This window comes from Linepithema humile, chromosome 6 (assembly GCF_040581485.1).
Source record: "Linepithema humile isolate Giens D197 chromosome 6, Lhum_UNIL_v1.0, whole genome shotgun sequence".
Classification (NCBI taxonomy): domain Eukaryota; kingdom Metazoa; phylum Arthropoda; class Insecta; order Hymenoptera; family Formicidae; genus Linepithema; species Linepithema humile.
This window is the reverse complement of record NC_090133.1, coordinates 18,111,476-18,134,346: the sequence shown is the minus strand read 5'-3', so window position 1 is coordinate 18,134,346 and position 22,871 is coordinate 18,111,476. Positions and strand designations below refer to the sequence as shown.

The following is a 22,871-nucleotide window of genomic DNA, read 5'->3' as shown; positions in this document are numbered from 1 at the left end:
ATACAAAAAAATGTAAAAAAGATAAGAAGCAAATCCAACCAAAAAATTGATCTTCATTCATAGCCTCTCTATTAATAATTTAAAAAATAACAGATATATAAATTTGATACATATATAAACTTTATATTGATAAAAAAATGGCGATCAAAAAGATTAGTTTAGTCATTCTACTGTTGTATCGATTGCACGAAAAATGAGTTGACATGACGAATGACTAAGTAGAGAAGTAGTGACCAATGGGAACACGACAAGAATAGTACGAATTGATCTAGATAAAAAGCGATCGAAACGATAGAAGCGATCGCAATATAAAATCTTGGTGAGACCCAACCCATATGACGCTCCAGTTCCGATGTTCTGCAGTCCGTATGTCCGTCCATGCGCATACCATTCTACTTCCGCAGCGATATATCTCATCGACTTCCTTTCGCGCATCTCGCCGCTGAAACACAAGGCGTTGTTACTCTTCCCTCCCCGAGTCGCGATTTGTCTCTTTCGTTGTATCTCGCTTTCATCCGCGGACCTATGTTCGCTCCTTTCATAACTCTCGAAAGCCCCTACGAACAAGTCTTGGCTACTGGTTTACACAAGATCGATAGCGAAGCGTATCCGCGGACGAGTCAGTCTCATACCCGTATTTTTTTTAACCAAAATTTTCAACCCGCTACAACGTTCTCCAACCACATTTTGTCTGTCTTTCTGTTTATCATATTTTTCTTGCGTAACTATAGCAGTACACAATGAGTGAAATAATGTATTCAAACCGTGCTAGCTGACGTTTCTGGTAGGAATAAATTGCCGAGCATGAAACACACGAATCGAGAAATTCCACGTCCGAGACATTTCTATTCTGCACGAGGCTTCAAATGAAAATATTATTAGATTTTGCTCTGAAAGCTCTTAAGAGAAAGCATTAAGAGCGATTTCCAAGATATCCCATTGTTGCAAGCCTTTCAAGTGCTTTAGCAAGGATCTCCCACTTACTTATTTAGGATAGGAAGACAATCTTCTTCCGTTTCGACGAGGTCATGTACAATTACATTTTCTGCGTGCCGAACGTATTTCGGTCTGCATCCCAATGCGGATAACGGAATCAGATATAGTCACGTCTTTCGTCGGTTTCTTTCTGCGCGCTTTTGTTGTTAAAGGCAGCAGCCGGCCGCGAAAGGAAAAATGCAAATGGAAACATCGAGAGAGCAGACAGAGAGAAAGAGAGAGAGAGAGAGAGAGAGAGAGAGAAGGAGAGAGAGAGAGAGAGAGAGAGAGAGAGAGAGAGAGAGAGAGAGAGAGAGAGAGAGAGAGAGAGAGAGAGAGAGAGAGAGAGAAAGAGAGAGAGAGAGAGAGGAGCAGATGCAATAACGTCGCGTTTGTGCGCGGTCGTAATTCCGGCCATATCGAGCATCTCGCCGTGACGAGATGGGAGCGTCCGGATGAACAACGAGCCGGTAAGGAAGGGGATGAAAGGGAGTGAGGCAACAAGCGGAGGAGGCTCCGGATAACGGCTAAATCATTTAACGGTACGTGCCGGGGCCGAAGAGCAGGCTTAGGCGCTCAGAGGCTCGGGATTACGGCTCGCTTTGTGATCAATCGGGTTCATTGGTTTCTAATCGCTCGCTACAGCAGACCCGTATTCGACGTACAACGGAATATAACTACTGCCCTGGCGATAAGCTTCTTGCACAGTCGTGCCTTCAAAATTGATCGTGAATTCGTTATGCGACCGAAAGATCGGCCAAAGGAAATGATAAACAACAAATGAATAAATAAAGCAGATAGGCGCATAAAAAGCAAGCGAAAACGTGTTCGCGCAAAGTTGAAATTGACTTTTTCTACAGGAAAAAGTCACAACTCAATATTCAACATTAAACATCTTGATAAGACACCTTGATAAAAATCAAGCGAAGTAAGAAATAAGATCCTGGAAAAGTTATTGCGTAGATAAACCGAGATGAGCAACGCGATCATTATGCGAACTTTGTTCCGCTAAATTCGAATAGATGCCGGTATTTTCCACGATTTCCTATGGGATCTCCTGCTCCTTTTCATTGCATACATCTCATTTCCTTTTGTAATACGTTGGCTCCCACGGTGCCTAGCTTTGTACAAATAAATTGCATTTCTTTTCCATAATAATCTCCTTCCCCGTCGTGACTCTCCACAAATTGCCACGCGTTTATGCGCAAGTAAAAATATAATGTAAAAATACAAGAATAAGGAAAGCGACGATACATTGTATTTGCGCGCCTTATCATAGGAATTTACTAAAAAATTTTAGAAAACTAAAATTATTACATAATTGTATGTTATTTAATTCTACTGTGTATATATATGATATATATTATTGCATATTATCTATTTCTTGAACATTCCCTCGCAGCAAAATGCAACTGATCGCAACAGATATCTAATTAGACGTAGAAAAAATTTCCTCAGAGTCTCTTGAAAATTTCTCGAGTACTTGTGAATATTAAAATCGGTGGTGAAAATCAATGTTATCAACCGGCAAATTGCATCAGTTTGCAGGAATCTAACGCGCAACGCGTCGGAACATTCTTTCCGAAAGTTCCGCTCAGAGCGCCCCTTGGAAAGCACGTAGCACTGAATAGAGGATTAATGATCGTGTTTGTAACTTTGATGCGTTGCGACGACTGTAAGGCGCAGCCGCGGCAGCCAGAATTGAATGCAACTGCAGTGTTCGGCTGCTGCTTGCGTTATGCGACGAGCGTAACTCGGCGAAACGCGAGACGGACGGCCGTTTGAGCGAGTTTGAGGAAGGTCGCCTTGAAGGGGTTAAACGAGGTGTTTTGTCGTGTGTTCTCGGACCGTACGAAAGCTGGCTGTATATGCACTATATACAGTGCGATGGTAACCGACAGTATTCCCAGGTGTAAACAGACAACTTTGTCGGATTTCAGATCGACGAGATTATTCGACGCATTCAAGGCGCTGATACACATCGGTTCCCCGGAGAATCGTCGTTTCTGCATTACGTTCGAAACTGTAACGAACGACAGGCTCGTTTAACCTTTTTCTTCCCAACCCTATGAGATATGTTCCCTAAATATATGAAATATTTTGAAGCCAGCCAGATTATCGGACAGATCACGCATTATCATAAAGTCGAAAGCGTGTTTACGATCCAAGATTTTTATCCTTGTTTACCTCGGCAACTTTCCAAGCAAATCGACATAATCGTCAGAATATTCATCGATTCTGCAAGGACGGTAGATCGATGCTTCATATTATGTGACACGAGAGATAAATTCTTCTAGTCATAAAATATTAAAACTCTATCAGATCGCAAAAGATCATAAAGTATATCGCCATAAAAGCCTGGAAAATATTAGTTTCGCGATTCTTTTCTCGAGTATTTTGTTTATCACAACGGCGCTTCAAGTTGGAAATAAATTGGCACAGGAATACATAAAAATGTATTGGAAGAGTGGACGGAGAGCACGTCCGCGGCAATGATGAGGGACAGATTTATCGGTTAAGCCGATAAGGCGCATCCAACAGTAAAGAGAGTTGCTTGCGTTCGGATCGAAGGCGCTAGGTTGACGGGCAGCTCGAATGCCGCTCGTTAAACGTTATTTATAAGAGTTTCCGGTGCTCGCCAAATCGATGGGACGAGGAACGCGCCTGGAAAATATGATCGTATCCAAGCGCGGGCCAGTTAGGAGCCGAGAGAAACAAGGGTACGCTGTTTCCTTTCGGATAAATAGAGCTTTTTCCGATCGTTTGTTCGGAGAATAAAAAAAAAAGAGAAAGAGAAAATAACCGAGCGAGAGAAAGAGAAAGAGGAATGTCGACGAAACTAGTTCTCGAGGCGGTTCGACCAAACGTATTGCGGCCTTCGGTTTCAGGTCAGACGTTCGATCATCTCGACATATGGAAGAGGTAAGATCGAAGAGGAAAACGATTTTGAGCACGAAAGCACTAAAACGGCTCGCGGGAGGACTTTTCGAGAGATTTAAGATCCCTCCGATCGGTCGCGTCTTTCTCAAACAATTCCCTCACGATGATAAGTCGATCTGTCGTTGCGAGACGAACGAGATTCGACATTTCTTGCAATACTGCGGAATTTAATATTCTCCCTAGAAAAGTTTGGTGGAATCCTTTTAGAGGTCTAGGCAAGAAACAGACCGGTGCGCCCGTCGTCTGAGAGATCGAAGGCGAAAAGTTCAGGATTCCTATTTACGTTTTGCTTGTAAAGTGTGAAAGTTGAAGCATATTTTGCCCGTCTTGCTAACTTTTCATAGCTCCCAGAGGAATAATACCACGGTACATGGGGCGAGCGTCTAAGCGCGAATGCGCCGAAGTGTCGAACAGCGTGGTAATACAAGGAACGATTTTCGCAGGAAATTCCCGCCGCGGCAGCTCGTTTTCATTGACCGCTTATCGATCGTATGTAACTTAACGCGTTCTGCTCATTGTTAACAATTGTTATTACAGTAAACAAAAAGTATTGTTGTGCGCATTTCATAAATTACTGTTATACAATTTCAATATTATATCTTTATATTTATATATAAGTTTATACATAAGTAACATATACAGTCATGTAATTTTTGAAAAAAATTTAAAAATTAAAAAAAATGTATAGTTGATAGATATTTGAGTAGAAAATATCGGTATGACAGATATAGAATTACAAAAAAACTTAAATTAATAAATAGTGTAGATGTAAAATTATTCAGATATCTAATAAAGGATTATAGAAAACGTAAAAAATTTGAAAAATTTATTAATTCTCTCTCGAATTTATTTCGAAATCATTTTTAACGCACAACTTTATCGAAGTACTGCAAAAGAATGAACATGAAACAACATTCATAAAAATTAAATTCAAATTTAACTTTCTCAATTTATCATTGTTTACTTATATAGAAATGTATATATATATATATATAATCATTAATTGTAATTAATAAATAATGATGATTCATAGAACATACGGCTCTAAATGTGCGTTTGAACACAAGGCAAAAGTGAATTATGGCAAATTACATAAGCTCCCATCTGCGTTGTAATTACTGTCTAACGTGCATTACGTCGTGCTTGTGGAAGCACAAAGAATCAAAATAGTTGCGATTTTTGGCTGTTGCAGTAGAGTTTAATAATATCATAATTTATAATGATAAATAGAATTCTATTTTTCAGAATTCAAACAAAATAGATATTAAATGCGATGTTACGCGCTTGACCATTATATACGAGTTCATACGTTACGCGCGGCGCATCCACTTTATAGTTAGCAAAGCGCTATCGCGTATAATGCAGGCGCACGTTCTTACCGGGTTCGCAGTTTGCATGAGGTGCGTAACTCGCCTGAGTAAGTAGAAAACTTAGGTATAATCAATGGTATAATACGAGCGTTCCCTGCATACGTATGGAAGAGCTGGCACAGTTGACAAAGGTAGATAAAGCACATACATAGTAAGTAATAAGTGGAATATTTTTCTTCGACGTCCATTCACGTTCGCTACACTTCTTGTCAATGTCCGCGTCAATGTATGCGTCCGAGAATACGTCGGGACAGCGCGGTAAACAACGAAAGACGAGCACTGCGGTTGAGGCGTTTGCGATATGTATGGCTCTGGATTATGGATGGCGATTTAAACTCGGCACCTAATCCATCACGACATACATTCGTACCGTATACCACGTAGCTTTCGAGCGCACTGATTGGGTTATGAATTTCGTTCCGTGTTACTCCTGATAAATCGACCAGGCAAGTTCATTGCGCCTTCTAAGTGGATTTTTAAGCGATTTACAGTTGAAAATGTTAAAAGGTGAATAACGTATTTAAGAAATATATCGTCAAAAACATTTCAATACATTTCTCGAGGCAAATGACCATTCACGTTCAGAAAAAAGTATTAGTAGTGTAACTAAATATTGCAATTTTCATTAAAAAGAAAGAGGAGAAAATACCGAGAAACTTGTACAGAAATTTAACTGCAAATTGGCGTTATATTAATTATCTCCATAATCCCGTTATTTTCCATCTATTTTCATCATCGCGTGAGATTCACGTTCGCGTTCGTCGGCTATGAAAACCAGGGAGAACGCGAAGAATGTTCATCCGCCGGATTGGTCGGCAGAGCGGGACGAGCGAAAAGTATACAAAATAACAGATGCGTAGAGGAGCGACGGGGTGGGAGGAGATAAATGAATGGTTCGGATCAAACGGAGAGAAAGAAGGCAACGCGAGCGAGGAGGCGAACGGATGGGGGCGGCGGAGGGGAATTGAGAGATCGACGTACAGGACGGACGGGCGAATGCGGGAAAGCGGAACTCGAAACTGCACCGCGCCCGAGAAAATTGCGTTCCCGTTGATAATATCGAACCGGGGCTGATAACGCAGGGGCGTGCTAAGGGGTAAACGAACCCCGCGTGCTGCCGGCCCCATTACACCCTACCTCGTCCCTATGTTCCCCCGGGTCTGCACGCGCACACGTGATATATGCGCCGACGTGCATGCCTGCTTTGCATTTTTACGGTGCACATAGAATGAAGCGGTATAAAGCAGTCTCCACGCTCCCCGTCCTCTATCGTTCTTTCCTTTCTTCCCTCCCCCCCCCCTCCTCCTTTCTGTTACTCTCTCTCTCTCTCTCTCTCTCTCTCTCTCTCTCTCTCTCTCTCTCTCTCTCTCTCTTTCTCCCGGTACCGCGCGGGACGTGCAATCGCGTGTTCCGCGGGAATCCAGGGGAAATATCGTCACGAGGCCAATGGAATTTCTCCTGCAGTTATCCATATATTTCGTAGCCCGAAGCGCGCGCATACAGACCGCGCTCATTTTCCGCGTGACACGTGTCACCGGATACTCCGGTGCGTTAAGGCCGCAGCGGACCGGACCGTTGCGCCGTGCAATTCCGCAAATCGATTGTGCGCGATTCCAAAGAGGATTGAGAAAGTCGGCGAGTCCGCGGGCTTAAGCACGCTACGTTTTGATCGTCGAAGTGTATTTAAAATCAATTTTCCACGATCCGTTGATTAGGTCGACCGCCCCCCCCCCTCCCCACTCCCCCACCGTCGCGCCGAAGCCACTCACTCGTCGTGAAACTCTTCCGTCGCATTAGCAAAACAATTAAATCGCAACGTAGGGCGACGCGGCAACGTTCGCGTTAAGTACACCTACCTTACCCAAGTAAGCTCGCATTCGCTTGTGGAGCGGAGCGGAAAAAGGAATGGAACGAAGAACGGGAAAAGGTAGCTACTGCCTCTGTTAGAAATGCGATTAAATCTTTGCGCGTTAAATGAGATTATGCCGCGGTGAACATTCGTCTTATTCGACGTCGGTAAAATGGCGCGCTTATTGCATAATTTTAAAGTTATTTACAGGATGTACACGTTAATTCCCTTTTCTGATACAATGATCTCAATTGAGGTCAAATTTCATATTTATTTCTCTCGGTGCAAGCGAAATCGTATGATCCAAAAACAGTTAAAAGATAAACTTTAAATTGTTCATAATACTTTTCATAATAAAAAAAAATCAACATTAATCTGTTCTCAAATATTTTTTGAACAAATAAATTGGAATATATAAAATGATGAGTATGGCGATGATGTCAATATTAAGGTATAATAAATGCAAAAAGAATTAATATTCTGTTTCGCCAGAATTGATTACATTATTTAACGTGCAGGCTCGTATGCATACGCGAAACGTTATCCGAGTTACGATAATAATTAACGACGTTACCATCCTTATTAACTAACCGTAAAACCGTATGAATCGCGTACTCGTGTAATAATCCAGACCTAGGTACTAAAGTTCCTGTTTAAAGAGCAGGTGGTATTCTCGAAATAATGAACAACGTAATTGCTCCGATGTATATGACCGTTACGGCGAGCGCACTGAGTGGAGTAATATCCGCAGGTAAATCTTACAGACGTAACTAAATGCGGCTCGAATGTGGTAAAATTATGCAATTAACAAATTCTCTATCCAACTAACTATTCGCGTACTAAACTCTTGTACGAATGTTGCGCGCCTATGTTTTTTCGCGAGTAATATTTATCGCATTGGCGCCATGTTACTCAATTATAAACAATATTTTAAGTCCTAAATATCTCATCAGAGAAAATTATGTGCGAGCGAGCGACTTTCCGTTTAATGAAGAGATTCTCCGTCCTCCAAAGCGGAAGTGTGCGCGCGACGAATAAAATTAATTTGACATTCCCCTTCAATATCACCCTTTCCCTCTCTGCCTTACTAAACTTTCAACGATGCTGCGAGGCACAGAGCGTTGCCAGACTATCCAACATTCAGAGCAACCCGTAGAAAGTGAGCAGCCAAGAGTTTCCGCGGTAAACATCGTTCCCCAAATATTTCCTCTCCGACCTTACTCCGTTATAGCACCCTCGAAAGAACAATAGTTACGAAACGTTTCCCGGCCATTTTGACGAAAGTCGTTTGTCTCTCCATCTCCCTGCGTTTCTCCCCCCCCCCCCCCCGATGCATAACCCGCCCTGTCGACTCGGATCGATCGAACACGGAATATCCTCTTAGACTTCTCACTCGTGACACCGTTCCTGGAGATTTCGCTCTTGCCGTCACTTCCACGGTCGCGAACATTCGCAGTCAGTTCTTGCACCTTATCTATGTGATTCAGGCTTCCCCGACGATGCATAATCCGCGGGAGTATGTTGCGCGCATAAATGCTGTCCATGTAGGTGTACGTGTGTGGGTGTATATTTGCGTGTCGCTTGTCGCTTAAAGCGCGTTTTATGCGGCTCGATCCTCGTTAATCTTTCTACGTGCATTCGAATGAACTATACGACTGTAACATTCTAGTTAGTAGTAGTAACAAACAATTTTCTGGTTACAACGGCACTTCATATATATTATTAGAAACAGCGCAACATTATTGAAAAAACAAATTTCTATTAAAAAAAACCCCCCTAAAATGTTATTTCGTTCAAAAACCATTACATTTATATAGAAATAATCTTGAAAACGTATGAATATCAATAATTGAAACTTTTTTCATTTAGCAATATTTATTTTTAAAAAACAAAACAATAATATGATGTATAAATGTAGATAATTGCTATATGTATAGAATTAATTGCGAAAATCGTGCGGTGTGGTTATTACAGCACCGCAACATTTTCGCATGATAACATTAATAGCCATTGCTTTCTGAAAATTCATATTATTAAAATTAAAAATATTAGTCATTATTAATCAAACAATTTTCTATTATTAAATTAATTAAATAGCAAATGAATTCAAAGCTATTATTGATAAGCTACATAAAATATTGATGATTTTATATAAAATAAAATTAATTATTAAAATTGAATTAATTAAATAGAATTTTGACGGTAAATGTTTTTGCAGAGTAGCAAATATTTATGCATTTCTCTCTTATAGTCGCAATCAAGAACGCCTTGTAATTTGCTACTTTTATACGAGCAAAGTTTATAACCGCATTTTCACGCGCAGAACGTCTCGCGGTTTGAATATAATTTGCGAGAATACGTAACGCGCGCGTTAATCTTAGGCCGGACCGCGTAGGATACATGCGAACAATATATCCTCCCTTAAATGCAGTTACGTTCGCACATACCGCATCCAGAAAAACGCGGACTCTTCCGAATTCGCGGTCACGTTCTACTTTCGCTCGCCTTTTTTTCCACGCCTCCTGCTCACCTCCACGCTCGCCGCTCCCGCCTCGATTCCGCGACGTTATTTTTTCTGTTTTGCGACGGTTCCTGCCTGCGCTTCCTTTCCCCCCCTCCCTATCCTCTCTGTTTCGCCTGGATGTACCCAACGGTTCCGCTAGCAAGCCTCGAACAAAACCTCTCCATCCCCCCCCCCCCCGCCCGGCCGCGTTACAGTACCAACGAACGCGTACTACCGCAACAACCACTCTGCAAGCCACTGTACCAACGTTCCCGCCCTTCATTCCTCCCAACGAAGGCGCAACCTTTCCTAGACACAGTAGAATCGTCACGACCGTCGAGCTTTTATTTCGAATTAACATTAACAAATTTCTGCGCCGGAGGATTTATGCGAAGATGCACACAAGTAAGTCATGCTGTTTCGCAACGGATTCAAAGAAATACTCGCCACGGTATATGTATATTTGTCTCAAATTGGTACTCAAAAATAGGAATTACTAGAAATTAGAAGCAATTTGACAGTCAACAGATGACATAATGTGGACGAACATATGTTGTATTTGTCACATTACGCAGTCAATCATGATTTTCCATATACTAATCTATTTAGATGCATAAAGCGTAACATTTTATATTGATAAATTTCATATTTTATTTAATTTCATATTTTAATATTAGAACCAAGACCCACGTGCATGGCAAAAAAATTTACTCCTGAGATAATTGACCTACTAAATATCGACCTGCAGCAAAGCGGCTGATCCGTGGCGGATTTCGCTTCTATTTTGCATACTATGTCGTCAATTATACATTTTCATTAAATCCGTTGCGTCAACGCTACCCGCCGCCGAAAGTTCACCGCACCGTCACGAAAACGATTCGCGCTAACTAGGAGTTATGTCGTTAATAAACCCGACGAAAATTGAATACTGATTTCGGGGATTATTGATTCCGCGCCATCATTGAGCGTGCTTTTGCTACACGCCGCACAGAAATTTTTAAAAATGAATCGCGAGAATGCGAGAGGATAAATCCGACGCGCGCAAACGGCATGCGAGCGGCAAAAAAATTCATATTACTACAAATGCGGCGTGAATGAATTTACGACGGCCATAAATTCTTGCTTATTCCAAATTATGCCCCATATCTGTCGTTACCTGCCGCGACGGGATGAATTACGGCGCAGATAACACTGATACTTGTCCGTTTATAATAAATAAAGCGATCTCATTTCGAATGTCTGCTCTTGGTTTGCCCCGTCGATGAATAACGACGCTTTTCTCGTTGGATTAAAAGCCAAACAAAAGGAAAAGACAGAGAAAAAAACATTCAGGATCGCCGAAACTATCGTCGGCATGCCGTGCACTCCTGAAATAACTGTCGTTCCGAAGTCTTCCTCTTTTATCTTTTTCCCCGCTCCGCGCTATTCGTTTGCCACTCCCTCTCTTTCATCCCTCTTTTTTTATTCGAGCGTCTCGTACTAGGTATTCGACCATTCTAACCCGAGTGCGGTGGTTCCGAGTAGGTCGACCGACTATTGGACATTCCACTCCATTTGCGAGACCTTTAAAATTGTAATATACTTCCCCCCTTCTTTTTTTAATTAAATTCCGTCCCATCCGCTCGTTCGTGCCTCTCGTTCGTGCGTCTATGCTGGAGACATTCGAGGCTTATCGAATGCTTACCGGAACCCGATCTCGACAACTTTTCACGGTTTTCCTCCCCTCTCCCCTCTAGATTAGAGGCTGAATATCTTAAATTCATGCCATTCGCCGCATGTCGATATGCGTGCAATATAGAGCGCATATTTGTCAGTGCACGACGATCGATGATATAGGTTCTCGACAATATTACGGATCAGTACCTATCGATAGGTCGGGCGTAACGTCGTTTCGTCGACATTTTTTTTGTATGCGCTCTTACGGAAATCTCTCGTGAGATATATCGCGAAAGCGGGTCAAACTAGATATAACAAAGTGAGCTAAATCGGTTTGAGCGCCGTCTAGAGGCCCGCGTTATTGCAAACACGACATAAAGTGCTCGCTTCTGTGAAGCTGTACAAATAAACGTTACATACGCTAAACTATGCTCGCAAATTATTTTTAAAATAAGCCGGTGGCTTCTCACTTCATATATAGAGAAAAAGAGACCGTTTAAAACCATTTTTTTCATTAATTACAGCCGTAATATTGCGATGCAAAATTGTGACGTGATACAGTATTTTGAAGTTATTTAACAATTCCATCTGTTACTAACACGAGAACAATTCGATAAATTTAAGAATTCAATGCTCTGATTTTATTGTAAATACGTTACGGTATTAAAATGTATAACCAAAGGCAACGCGCGATAAAGTCCGAAACGTCAAACAAAGTTGAAATTATGAAGCTTTTTAATGGAATACACGTCGCGGAAATAAAGCGCGCGGAGATGCGCGGCGAATAGTTTGGAATAAAAACCCATTACAAAACGTATCTCTCGTACAATTTTAGAGCGTTTACTCATGCCATCCTGCAATTTGAACAGAGACTTTGTCTACGTTAATGGTGGTCCTCTCGCGCGCACGCTATAAATCGGCCGATCGGCTAAAACCGTTTACAGTGTCGATTCACGCACCGCCGGGCTTTGATTCGGTATTGCAAAGAGCAATTTTCCCGGTGGCGCTCTTCTGGTGACGAGCGCGCGTACATCACGGCTTTTACTGAATGCGAGCGCGTAACTCGTACCTCGTATAAGCAGCGCGTATCCTCGAAAGTGATGTTTGCTCCATAGCGCACGCCGGCGTCGTATAACGAAAGTGCGAATTTTGTAGCTCTCTTCGGTAAAGAGAGATGGTCGAGCTTCCCTATAAATCTCTGTCATCACCCGGGATAAAGAAAAATGTGTCCGCCGGAGAGACGAAAATTTTGCTAAGCTCGCGATTTTTAAGAAACGCCAATTTGATCATCTGACTCGCTCCTCTTTAAAAAAAATATCTATTTTTATTCATTCTTCTCCGTAATACTTTCTAAAAGTTGGTGTTAATTTTACTCTTTGATTTGGATCAAACTCTCTCTCAAAAAAAAAAAAAAAAAAAAAATAGTGGTAATAAAAATATTTCCATTTTCAACCGCAAAAAATAGCAATATTGTAAAACGAATGAAATATCTCTCTTTAGAAATTTTTTTATTTTTTGATACATTTCAATAGATTTAATATATAACATTTCTAATTGTTTAATTACTTAAATATTTAACATTGTGCTTATAATATTAATTTATAAGTAAGTAATGTTAAACATTTCAATCTGACAAATTGTACTTATAATGTAATTCTTCAATTTTAATATAAAATTTTTGCATGTGTTTTCAAAGTTTTTATTGGACAAAGAAAAAGTTGCGAGAAAATTTTTCTCGCGAGAGAAATATTTCATCGATTATCAAATATCATGTCGGGAAAGGTAGATTTGCAACAATGCTGAAGAAAAGGTGAGAAACTCAGATAGGGCGGGAGAGAAACGAGGCATCACAAGGAAAAGGAATTTCATCTTAGACTCCCTAAAGACAAGGTGCGGCTCTCGCGCGGAGATAAAAGACGGTGATAGGAGTTTCTGGAAAAGCGAGAAAGGGACGTTAGTAGTATCGTTTGCAAGGATACCGACTTTGCGTGTTGCATCGACAATTTGTGTCTCATCATGGGAAGCTCGACTTGCTCGCTGAGAGGCTCGATCAATCGCTGACAAAAGAATCGATTTGTTTCGCGCGCAAGACTACGAACAACGTCAAAAAGTTTTATTGAGCATGACTAGAAATTTTGTAAACTTGCACGCGTAACTGAATGCAACTTGTGAAAAAGAAATGTTAATTTTAATTTTAATGTAAATTTTAATGAGAAATCAGAGAATGTCGACATACATAAAATTATTCGATAATTTCCCTGGCAAAGAATAGAATTAAAAATAAAACGCACGACCGCGCGCGGCTGTAAATCATTTTATGTGAAAAGTTCCGTGTGGGAGGATATACCGTTTGCCGATCGTAAACGTGTCTGGAACACGTTCGTTTCAGGACCGATAACGTACCGCTGTCCCAATAACGTTCCTGACAAACCGTTTGCGAGTAGAGGAAAGGGTCGGAGCCGCTGGTCGACCGAGTCTCGTATAGCCATTGGAAACTTCCTAAGCACCGCAAAAAGGAGGCCGAGTACACGTAACGTGGAGGAGAGTCGTGGAGGAGAGGCGAACCGCGCGAAACTCGGTCGACGGTGGAATGGGATTAGACCCGGAGCTTTAGTGCCTTTAAGTCAATCGGAATCACCCTAATTGAATCGATCGCTTTGACGCGCGAGCGTAATTCCGCGACGGTGGTTTCCCTCGCGGCTTAACGTCCAACGGAATCGCCCATCGTTAGACGGACCTCACAGAAAGTATTAGATACCTCGTTAAACCCGTTAAATCACATTAGTCCGTAGACGATGTAGCGCCGAAGGGAACTCGCCGGCTGTGTTCGTCCATTATTGTTCTTATACACGCGCGGCCAAAGTAACGAGCGACTTAAGCGTTTACGATGAAAATGTATACTTAAGCGCGCTTAAGAGAAAACCACCTGAAAATGTATGAAAAAAGATTTACGAGGTACGACAACGTTTACGCACGAGTTCCTTCCCCCCCCCTCCCCTCCCACCCCCTCGGGGTTTTCCGAGTTCCTTGTCGCGCGCGGCGAAGAGAGTTCGCGTACTCTGCATTATAAAACGCGCATACGTCACTGCCGCAACGCCAACTCTACTTTCGCGGTGGAGTTCCACCCACCTGACAAAACTAAGGCTATTCCTCTAGTTTTACTCGTCCGGGCAAGTGCACGAAGAATTGGTAAGTGCGCCAGGTAGTTCTTGAATTTAAGACGACGCACTGTCTCGCATTCCCGCCCATAAGAGCGAGATTATCATTCAGTATTCAAGATCGAGAATTACGTCCCGAAACTTTCCTAATTTGTCATAAGTTATCAATCATAAAAAATATTAATTTTACAAAGAAAATCATGGGAGAAAATGATTACATTTCTCCTAAGCTTTCTATTAATTTCTATAAATTAATCTCAATAAAAAAAAATTCTCCTTTTTCCGCGAAACGAAATCAGAGTCAAAATCCCCGTCCGCAAGATCGATGAATGCGAAGCAGTACGTGTACAACGTACGACATGGCGATAAAAAGGCGAACTAGGCAGTCGTAATCGCGGTTCAGAATGCATGGAATAATTGTGCGCGAGCGAGCGAACGTACGCGTCGCATTGTAGATGGCTTAAACGCTGCTGCAATCATAAAATATAATTTCTTCGGAGCGGCTTATTATGCCACTCGTCTCTTCGCTCACATTCGCGCCTCCTGATCCTTTTTTAAGTCCCGCCTAGCCATTAAGTACTTTACGCTACGGCGAAACAGCCGACGCTGCAGTAAAGTAGCCGTGAGGATGGTCCGCCAGGCGGGACCGAGCGGTGGACCGTGCGTAATACTCTCACATGTGTGTATATGCATGTACGTGTGTATGCATCTCGGATACGCGAAATATCTCATGCGTTTCGTAATAAAGTGTAGATAAACAGGGAAACGGGCTTCTTTCGGCGGCTTTTCACCCCGTGCTTTTTGCGCGGTCCAACGAGTTGCGAGTTTGAGAACTGTTTACACCTCTCGTTCGTATTTTCCTTGTTCGTTGTTACATATATTTCTCTCTGGAAGTAGATAGCACTTCTGACGCGAATACAAGATTAATGCAAACGCCACGATAGTAAGAATATTGCTTCTATGTTATTTTCTTTTTATGCGCGGCTGTTTTCAACCGGCTGTTTTCAAATGCGACGCCATGCCGAGAACGTATCGCGTTCTTGTTAACGGAATTGGTCGTGTCGCGCGTGTGTCAAGACAGGTAAGAGAAACGTTGTCATACGAAATGACGCGCGGAAACGAGAATGGCGGAAATAACAGGAACGGCGATGCGAGGCGGAGGAACGAGTGAGAAATAATAATAACACGCGGAGTCGCGAGCCGTCTGTAACAATTTGCCAATTGCTCGAGCGGCTCTGTTGACCCAGCAGAACCGCCCGCCGTCTTATGAGCGGTACAAGAACGAGAGAATGAGAACGAGAGAGAAACGCTGGCTCCACTTGGCAAATTTTATCAATTTCGCTATTTCCTGGCGCCGGTCCAACGACGGTCCTGAACGACGCGAACGAAGCGTTTATTCTCTTGTCTCTGACCTAGCGCGAGATTCGTTTGGGAAATCGCAGAACACGTTTATAACGTCGCGCGGATTTCCTGAATGCTACCTCGCCATCTAGGCGAACGCTGTAGTCTGGATTTATACAATACAACTCGAAACACGACATACGGATAATACGTTTCATACGAAACACACGAGGTAATTCTTGTTCTTTTTTAGGTCTCCTGTATTCTTTAAAAAGAAAAACTTTTTACTTATTTTGAGCTGTGAGCAAACCGAAGAAAGTCACGTCGTATCTTATATTTTTATCGTTAATTCAATCCCTAGAGAAAGGATTTCCGATCAGCGATCTTCGATCGCATAATCTCCCGACATAAATATGCATCGCTATTTGCTAATGAATTATGCGCCGGCAAATTTGTTCCACTTGAACTTTATTCGAACCAACACGACAAACGACGGAACGAGCATCGATGTGACCTGTCGTTTTTTATTGCCGCGATCATCTATCCGTGGCTTCGTTTCCTCGTGTCAACAGATCCTCAAAGCCGGAAGAAAGCACAAACAGGTCTCTAATCAGGTGACCTTTTCACGTTCCGCTTTTACGAGGAGCTCGAAGGATAAGACGAGCGTCACAAGGGATAGGTATGCGCGCAGCGGGAATTGCGTTCCTCGATATGATCGCGATTCTCGGAAAAAGCGGAGATTTGTCGTGGAGCGATAACATTCGAGTCGGCGACGCGCACACACCACGTAAATAAGGCATTTAAATAAAACCAATGGCTCTCTCGCTGAAATCTAGATAACCGTTTCACGCGACTGCCGTTTATAAAACGAAACGAAAAAGAAAAAGAGATGAAAGATCGTGTTCATATGTTTATCAGCTGCAAGGCGTGTGGAGCCTCAAGATTGTGTGGGATCCGAACGATCGAAATTCCTCGTGGTTTTCTTAGACTGCGCATTACTGCGGACGTCGTGCAGCTACAGATATACGGGTAGATTACGGATTTGCACAGTACGAAAAGGTAGGAAAATAAAATCAGCTCGCCGCGAAATTTTGTAAATTCAAATCGTCTATTATACAAGCCGAGGAATCGATCGCTCTCGATATCCTACGGGGTTAGCATTTAAATGGTAGAACTTCTCGCTGCGTTCGATACAAGGAAAATGTAAAAACCGAAGCGGCTGGTCCCTCTCGCGAAAAAGGTGTTGTACACTCAATACGCGCTGTAAGTGCACAGCGATAGAATTTTTACGATATCGTAAACTATCTATGCGCGGAAAGCCGGAGTGATAATACATATACTCCACTTTTCTGAATATTCTTCCGCGTATATCGACTCCCTTTGCCGACGAGAAGCACAGTATCGAACGGTATATAAGAGCCTGGTGTGCTGCCGGTCTTTGCGCCAGCATTGTCGGAATTTTATTAGGTAGATCTTTCGCTGGTCTCGTGCGATCTCTTCTTCCTTTATCGCGCCTCTTTTTCTCTTCTCCCACTTCAATCCATTCCTACATCGTTCTCTTTTTTTCTACCTTGCTAAGAGCGCTCGGAAGTCTCGCTGGCAGGCTTCGGCAGCCAATATCTTGGAGTGCGACTTAGCCCTAATCCCTGCTTTATATCCGTTGAATTTAAATAATGGAGACCGTGCTAATTCGCCGTCAGTGGCGGTCAACTTTCGAGCACACTTGACAGTATTCAATCGCGCGATCAGAAATCCTTAACGAAAATCCGGTAAAAGACATTCTACTCGCAGATCTATTATTTTTTCGTCTTACGTAAATTTAATTTAGTCGAGACGAGAAAAGATGGTTACCGGTTTATTTCTAGTGTATCTGACCGTAATAAAATTGTACTGATTTTCACTTTAAAGTTATTTTTTTATAAGATTTAATTGAATTCTTTTTGTATTTTTTTAAATATCATATAGTTTTAAATATAAATTTGATGCAACCGTTAAATGGCGAGTGATATAGATTTTAACACAATTGTTGAAATCGGAAAAACGCTTCCAAAAAATATAAAAAGTATTATAACCCAGAACGACAAGCTCTATGAGATATTTCAGGATTTATAAAAATATTTCTTTACTTTTCCCACACATCGTTGCTGTTCAGTTTCATAAAAGATAAACGCTTTATCCAATATTTAAACATTCTTGCAGTTTTAAAATAGTTAAAACTTTAATGGTTTATTTCACTTTAATTTTGTATCGTATAAAGTCTTCCTGTAGTCTTTCTTGTTTAACAAGCTGCATAAAAAATTTAGACCCCGCATAAAAATTTTCAATTAGCAAGACAATAATTGCGAAGCTAATGTTTAGAAGTGATAACAATTCTAACACCAACATTCCCACAAAGTCTAAAATGTTTTCCAGCTTCAATATCTATGCTAATCCTCTCTCCGTCGTTTCTTTACCCTTCGTCACCGTACTTTTCCGCCGCTTTCTTCGTTCCGTGTCGTCGAACTCCTTTGTCCGCTCTCGATCCGCCACTGTCCTTTTACGGTTACGTAAACAGCGATTTGAAAAGCGATTTCCGTAGCGCGGAGCGGCCGAGAAGAAGATAGCTAAGCCCAGTCTGTAATGTCGCAGTAAAAATACTTTTACGGCTGGTGAGGTTCCTGTGACCCTAGTAAACGTAATAGCACACTATATTCCTGGCAAAATCGTCTGTATTCCGTGAAGCTGGCTATCAGAGCGCGATGGATCGATTTCTGAATAATAATCCAAGAGAGAGACGCTGATATAATTACTCCGAAATACTATTCTGAAATTTATTATGTATTGTTTCCTTATGCCGCTGCCAATACCATTATCTCAAATCGCATTTCACGCGCCAATAAATACCCGTGACACCGAATTATTAATTAAAATTAACATGAAGCCACATAACGTCGCGTAAAATCGTTCCGCCGTGTCGGAGCGTAAGCTTCAATTATAAGCACGAGATTAAAGTGAAACATTGTTCCAGATAAAATTTGTTCTAGTTAACGTTTTCTAGTTAACGTTATATTTAACGTAATTTAATTGTAGAAAAATGTAGCACAAGTTAATCTGTAGATATATTTGTGAAAAAGATATTACAGTAAATTGCAAGCAATTTATCAGGATTATCCTTTATAAAAAAATATCGAGTGTCGCTGATAATGCAAACTCATGTGTTACATTTCGAATTCGAACGTTTTGCTTGTCGAAGAGGAAACTACACCACAGTCCCCATACTCTTTACTCGGGACCGGATAAAATAAAACGAAAAGCCGTACATCTTACATAAGCGTTATTGAGTTATACAGAAGCGAAAGCTTGTCTCAGCGCTTCTAAGTTAGGGACCACCGGTGGCAAGCATGCAAGCTCCCCGCTTGGTTTTATGAATATCAAGTGTTATCGCTGTACCTCGAATACTGCTGCGGTAAGTAATGATATATTGTACGTCGTTGTTTACCGTATCAACGACGCTCTCTTTTCTCCTGGGCAAACGTTTACTTTTCACTGCCGAGTATTATTACTTACACCGTCCGCAAATATTTGCCTATCGGAGAAAATTTGCTGTTACTATATTTTGTTCGTAAGTTATGTCATGCAGTCTTAATCGCGAAATACTGCCGATCTTTTACAAATAGTGAAAATAAACGTGCCATATTTGACAAATAAAAAAAAATTGCTCGGTTAAAAAAAAATTGCTCGAGATAAACTGTTGTGTAATACGTGTCAAATTTTGCAAGCTATAAGAGAGATACCAAAATATTTATACAATACTTAGCCCGCGACAATAATAACAACTCTAAAGAAATCACACATGGCTACTATAAATAAGGATGAAAAAATTCAATAATTATATTGGATGTATGATACTGTGATATGTGAAAATTTGAGCTTTTACGGATATTTTTGAAGTAACATCTGCGAATATTTCACTACTCCGATACAAACGCCGCGAGTACGAATACGTCGCGCGAAATTGCGCCATTGAACGGGCCGTTATAGCCAAATGCGAAATTCAAGTCTATTTAGCCTTAGATCGCTCGCTCGACTAGAATCACTCCGCCCATTTCCTATTTCGAGCCAAATCCCTTCTATAGAACCCATTAGTTCGAGTCTAATCTTCTATTCAGCATTTCCGTTATAGTTGTCAACATTACAATGGAAGGCTGATTAAACCGCCCCCGTCGCCAATGGTGCTATTGCACACACCGCCGGTGTCGTCGACAACGCCGGTGTTGCTGTTGCTAAAATAATTATTCGTTCACTTCCCAAATTGATGCAAATCGGCAGCGCCGTGTGCAACGCGAATAAATAGTGCAACCGGTGCGGGGAAAACGCTACAAAAAAAAAAAGGGAGGTAGGGAAAGGCCAGCGTGCCGCCTCCCAACGAGCCTGGTCTCTCGTATTTTTTCGTCCCATCGTACAGCCAGTCGCTACAATTTCCCAGATCGTTATTATTTATTATCGAAGTACGCGCTATATAGCGCCGATACGCCGCACGTAATCGACCATGCAGAGCGCTCGATCCGCTCGCACAAAATACGAGAGAGAACGTTTGTTTTCAGGATAATTCCTGGAAACAATACGCAATATACGAAGTCCAATTTCTCTATATATCGTAACAAATTGATAATGTAACGATTTATAGCATTAGGCATCGCATTCGTAGAATATTTGTTTCGGAATTTGATACGCAACTAAAATATTCATACATACATGGATTTCTGTGTACATACATATGTCATCTCTACCGAATGCAGATAGTGCCGATTGAAATTTACAAAAGGCGAAGCTCGTACAATACTTCGGTCCACGGGGAAATAATAATTAGCCAAGCCGGAAAATCTATACGAGATGGAATTATTACGGTATGTAGCGTTGCGCGGACTATCACGAACATTACAATTTCAAGCGCGTGATTCGCCGTTTCCAGCCGGAATTCGGAATTTCGTGGATACGGGTTTCGCGGGTAAACGGCATGTACCAATATAACTTGTTGCAAGGCTAATTTTAACCAGCGGTTGCAAACGGCGCGAACCAAACCAGCCGCTTCGCGCTGTTCCGTCGCGATAATTTTCGAAAAGTCCGGCTTGTACGTGTCCCGTATTTCCCGTGGGCGAACGCGCGATATTAATTGCGACTACACACGACCATTGCTTTTCTTCTTTCGCACTCATCTTCTCCCCATGCCCATCCCAGCTTCTCGTTACTAGCGTCGATACGAGGTGGCGATCATTAGCGCGAGTGCACCGCAAATCATTAACGCGATTACGAGGCGGCGCGGTAATCCACCGGTAATGTATTTCACAATTTTGGGCCAAGTGCGAAATACGCGATAATGAAATTTTTCCGAGATTAAATGATCGCGCACGGACGCACACAGCTACTCGTGGTAATGGCGAAACGTTCGAAAAGCTATTACGTCAAATGGTATAATTGAGCCTGCCACGAAAAGAATGATACGTATTAGTTTAAGTCTTGGAAGAAAACTGTCAAGAAAACAAATCATTAAAAAACTTTAATTTTGTAAAATAATTGCGCTTAATTGAATATCAGTCATTTAAGGAAATCTCGTGAAAAGTATCTTTCAAAGTCTCAAATTTTCAGCTTTCTCTCTATTTCTTTTTATTTTTATCTCCTTTAAAATGCGATATGTTAACGTGCGATGTTCATTGCCGATAAGCCACGCCGATTAAATTTATCCGGAGCGTATATTCGTCGGATCGCGCGCGTTAATAACTCTCAGTTATCAGCAGTTCATTGCACCTAACTCACAGACAAACAGACCTACAATAAACATACGGGCTACGTTGTACGTGTACGCGCGTACAGAAGGGGACATCGCAATTTGACATATGGATATCGCGCAGCAATGCAGGCAATATAGGAGTCATTACTTTACATCTCGCGCATGGGTCACTGCCCAATTATTGACAGTCGGTGATGTAATTATCCGCCGTTATGAAACGCAGGAATCGCGATATAAATGTAATCTGCAACGGCATATACGATATTCTTTCATGTTGACTTCCGCGCATCGAGATTTCGTGCTGATAATCATTCTTTGTTTTGCATAAAAATAAAACAAACAATTTGGAAATAGCAAGCCAATAATCCGTTTCGCAAAGAGAATACGCTTACATACATATGAGATAAATCCTAGTAATATAAGAATAATTAAATATCAGAATATTTAAACATTACTTTAAAATTTTTAAATAAGAGCAAAAATATGTATTAAATATAATTCGAATAGTTTTAAATAATTTTCTATATGAAAATATAGATTATATATTTTAGTTTATAATATAAATCAAGATACTCTATATTTGGATATAAAATTTATAATTATATATTCCAATTTTATCTTAAAATTTCCTTGAATAATTGAATTTGTAAATGCAGAATAATGCAATAACATGGTTTTATTTTTAAAGAATCTTATAATTAAATGTGATTAATTAATCACTTTTTTAAAATATCGAGTCAAAAAGTAGACGCTGTAAAATATGCGACACACACACACACACACACACACAAATGAGATGCTTTTATATTTATCTCTTTTATCTATTCAAAATAAATTTATGATAAACTAATTATTTGTATTCTATGCACTATTAAAATCAATTTTCTTTGTAAATAAATGAATAATTACATTGCAATTAATAAGCGTCATTATAAAACTAATAGTTTAACGCGCGAAATGTGTTCATTAGACTACGGAAAAATCTGTAGCCAAATGTTTCTTTCTTTTATGATTTTATAAAAAGATTTTTAAAATTTGAAAATCAACAATTGCACAATAAATCTCGTTCGTCCCAATATATATATATATAATTTAATGTCTCAAATAATTAAATATATTTACAAATAATCTTTTATTACTCAAATTTATATATTTAGATAATAATCTTCTAATATGTAAATTTTATAACCGAAATCTTTTTAATAGTACGTTTAAATTTCGTTATTTTTGATCGTGAATTTTTTAACGCATCTTTTAAATAAATATTGCAACGGTAAATTTAGAATAGCCAATATGTTTCTTGATTCTGAGA

The 22,871-nt window shown here is 40.8% G+C and overlaps 2 protein-coding genes across 6 annotated transcripts in view; one reads left to right on the top strand and one right to left on the bottom strand.

Moving 5' to 3' along the window:
* Window positions 1-22,871, top strand: part of Lar (tyrosine-protein phosphatase Lar) — a 375,895-nt gene that overhangs the window by 82,472 nt on the left and 270,552 nt on the right. The gene's annotated exons all lie outside the window — the stretch shown is intronic.
* LOC105674723 (uncharacterized) overlaps window positions 1-22,871 on the bottom strand; it is a 237,534-nt gene that overhangs the window by 207,637 nt on the left and 7,026 nt on the right. The gene's annotated exons all lie outside the window — the stretch shown is intronic.